Consider the following 4,412-nt stretch of genomic DNA (forward strand, 5'->3'; position numbering starts at 1 on the left):
CACCCGAAGACAGTGTACCACTGCGAGAAGTTCTTTTTCCTATGCTGTATAGTTCCGTTCAACACCCAATAATTTTCTACTTTCAAAAGCAACTGGATGCCCTTCCTGCAAGAGAACTCCCCCTAAAGCAAAATCTGAGGCATCTACTTGCACTTCAAACGGCTTTGTCACATCAGGAAGGATTAGCATAGGATCTCCTACAATATTTTCCTTCAATTCAACAAATGTTGATTGGCACTCTTCTGACCACCCCCATGGCACCCCCTTCCTCAGTAAATTTGTTAACAATACAACTCTTCTAGAGTACCCCTCTATAAACTTTCGATAGTAGTTGGCTAGGCCCAAGAAAGATCGCAGTTCTCTAACGAATGTAGGTGGTCACCACTCCTTGATGGTTTTTGCTTTAGCTGAATTCTTCCGTATCTGGCACTCCTCAATGATATGCCCTAAGAATTTAATACGCTTTTGAGCGAAAGCATACTTCTCCCCTTTTACATATAACTGATTTTCTTTGAGTTTTTGAAAAACCTTCTGAAGATGATCTTTATGTTCTTCTAAGGATGCGCTAAAAACCATTATGTCATCAAGGTAAACAACCACAAACTGATCAAGGTAGTCCCAAAAAACCTGATTCATCAAAGAACAAAAGGTAGCAGGTGCATTTGTTAGCCCAAAAGGCATGACAAGGAATTTAAATGCTCCATACCGGGTGCCACAAGTGGTCTTCGGTTCATCTCCCTTTACAATGTGCACTTGATGATATCCCGACCTCAAGTCCAGTTTCATGAAATATCTAGCTGTACTTAACTGGTCAAAAATATTAGCAATCAGTGGAATGGGATATTTGTTGCGCACCATCACCTTATTAAGAGCCTGATAATCTACACACAAACCTAAACTACCATCTTATTTCTTCTGAGATAACACTGGGGCCCCAAAAGGTGGTTTTTTAGGACGGATGAACCCTGCTACAATAAGATCATTCAGTTGCCTTCTAAGTTCAGCTAACTACGGTGGCGCCATTCGATAAGTGGGACGTGCTGGCGGCTTTACTCCTGGAAAAAGTTCAATTTCATGGTCAATCTGTCGTCGAGGTGGTAAAACCCTCAGTAGCTGTTCCGAGATCACCTCCTTGAACTCTTTTAAAACTTCCTTAATCTCAATTGGATATTTCCATACCTTTGCATCTTTTGAGACTATCGGTAGAACCATGAAAGAAGATTCTCCCCTTTTTACTCCCTTTTTGAATTGGAGGGTTGAAAGCAACTTCCTCTCATCGAAATTGTTGTAGGCTGCGGGGACCGCACAACTTTCCATTATCACAAGACAATCCGAAGCTAGGATCGGCATTGAGCGTGTCACTTTAAGAAAATCCATCCCCAATACCACATCTAAGTCGTCAAGGGGTGCCACAGTGAAATCAATTGTTCCATACCATGATCCCATTTGACATGCCACTTTAGGTGCCACCCCCACCATGGTTAACGCTGGCGAATTCACCACTTTTAACTTGCCCACATCCTTATCTACTTGCAATTCTAACTGTTGAGCTTCCGAATCAGCAATGAAGTTATGGGTGGCCCCTGTATCAATGATAGCCTTGATTTTCTTTCCATTCAAAAGTATATCAATGTACATTAGTCCCTTCTCCTGAGACTTGTTGTTAACTACTTGACGCTCTAATGCCCCAAAAAATCTCAATGCTCCTACCATATTCGGTTGTTCTTCTGGGGTTGTTGTCGAGGTTTTGGTTTCCCCTCGAAGGGCCTTTATAGCATTCAAAGCTTTACGTTCAGGGCACTCCGCCACTAAATTCGGTCCTATGCAAAGAAAACAAGAGATCGGTCGACGCTGTCCACTCCCCACTCGTCCGACCCTCGATTCCTTAACATTGGGCACTTTTTTATCTTTCCAAGAACTATTTGTTTCCCTATCCCTTCCCCCATTTGTGGGCTTATACACTTTACTGGGCCTGGAATCATTATTGGAAAATGTAGGGAAATTTCGCTTCCTGGAATTTTTTGAAAAAATCATCCAATCGTTCGGCAGTAGCGAAGGCAGAAGAGAGATCACTGGCACCTTGCTGACGCAGTTCATTCCTTGGCCATGTCTTTAAACCCCGAAGAAAATGAAACAGTTTGTCTGATTCGGTCATGTCAATAATGTCTAACATCAAGGCTTGGTATTCTCGTACATAACTTTTTATTGAGTTTGTCTGTTGCAATTCCATTACTTTGCATCGTACCTGCGCTAACTGGTGGATCCAAATCCTTTGGTGATCAGCTGGTAAGGCTCATGCCCTCGAATATAGAATCGGACACTCATACCAACATGGCCTAGAGATTTCATACGCCCATGGATACACAACCGGAAACTCTCAGTCCCTAGAAAAAATTCGGAACTGCGTTGCTACTCGCATTTCAACCATACACAAACATGCATGCTTATATAACCAAACAAACCACGCCCATTTGGTAATCTAAAATCATGATTTTCCAAACACATACAGTTTAAACAAGTTAAGGCACAGTCATTCTTATAACACAGTATAAATCAACATATACAATCGGTTTTCAACAAAACCAAGGATGCAGTCCGTCGCCCCCTTTTTGCCAAAACTGTAATCATGAATAACCCATAGTGTTACCCATTAGATCCCCCCAAATGAGTATCCAAAACACACACAGGACCGTGAACGACAGATCTACCGAGTCTAGTTTCAAAAATAACTAACATAAATTGTATTCCCTTACCTTTCCCCGAAACGACCAATCCTGAACTCTACGGCTCCTAAACAACAAACTGAGTTCTCAAAATCTACAAAACATAGTACAGAAGATACTCACGACTCCGTACTCTATCAAAATACCAGATCAGAAAAGAAGACCGAGCCTTACCTTGATTTTATGTCGAAACTTGAAAATGCCCGGAACGAAGATCCAATCCACTATTCTCGAAGAGAATCCAGCCCTGATCTATGTGGTAACGTCGGATTGTCAATTCCTGTGACGAACAATGAAGAAATCTAGAGAGAGAGAGAGAGAGCCCCTTTGAGCTATAGAGAGAGAGAGAGAGAGAGAAATCATTTCTTAGCAACTAAGCAACCAAGAGGAACTTTTAAAGGGCCTTTGACTCAATTGCCCTCATCGACGAGATGGCGATTTCATCGATGAGGTCTGTAGAAAATTTGTCGATGAGACGATGACCTCGTCGATGAGCCTAAACTCCGCATTTTATCCAACCTCTCGGCTTTCCCTCATCGACGAGCCTCTGAATTTCATCGACAAGAAACACGTAGACTTCGTCAACGAGGTCTGCTCTATTACCAATTTGTCCCTCTCTAAAACATTAAATCCATTATCAAGGGTCGGGTTCTTACAGAAATAGCATGCAAAGCATGTTAGTTAGAAATAAATTTTATGGGTGATAAATTGAAAAAAACTTATTTTTTCTCATGTGAATTACTAAAGTTTTGAATATAAGTTCAAAAGCATGATATGATTCATCTTTTATCGAAAAGAGATATACTTCTTTGTCACATAATTCGTTTTGATGATATATGCTTTGGTTAAATACATAGTGTTGACCTTACAAGTCATACCCTATTTTGATTATGACAAATACTCCGGTATTTAATGTCTATCAAGTTTGTGTGCAGGTTTATACTATCAAGATCATATGGCGGCATGCGAAGACTTGAAGAATATAAAGACCTAGAATAGTTATTTATTGTAATTTATATTATGTTTAATTTGGGTCTATAATAGTAATATAGGAAAGGTTTGTAATAATTATTGCATATCATGCATGTAGGAATTAATAAGCTGAAAGACCTTAGAATGACCCTAGGTCCTTGCACTCACACGTAAGATAGGCCCCAAGATGACATACAATATCAGGGGAATCAATTGAATTAAAACAGGACTTAAAGGGCTAAAATCACAATGGTTTTGAGTGACCGAACTAGGCAAGTCAAATTGCCTTGGGCGATCGAACTTTTGAAGGGTCAAATAGTTGGCCTAACTTCGGGCGACCGAACCGAAAAGGGCATTACTGTCCTCGGTCAACCGAACGTCTATTCTTGTGTTTTCCATTAACTCAGCAGATCGAACTCCCACGTTCAAAACTGCCTCAGGCTACCAAATGTTCAAGTTTGGGCTACCGAACTTGATATCGGGCGACCGAATCACGGACTTTTGGAAAATTGCCTCGGTTCAAAAAATTGTCCTCGTCCTAGGGTACCCGAACATGATAAACGCACTTTTTCTCATGTGTCTGTTCGGGCAACCGAACCACTGGTCAGGCGCCCAAAACCCTCGAGTTGTTCAATTTTTTACCATGGGTAGAAGGGGTTAAACAAGGTTAATTTCTTAAACATTAAAAAAAAAAAAAAATTAATAATACCCTGTGTC

Source organism: Malania oleifera, chromosome 1 (genome assembly GCF_029873635.1).
Source record: "Malania oleifera isolate guangnan ecotype guangnan chromosome 1, ASM2987363v1, whole genome shotgun sequence".
Lineage (NCBI taxonomy): Eukaryota > Viridiplantae > Streptophyta > Magnoliopsida > Santalales > Ximeniaceae > Malania > Malania oleifera.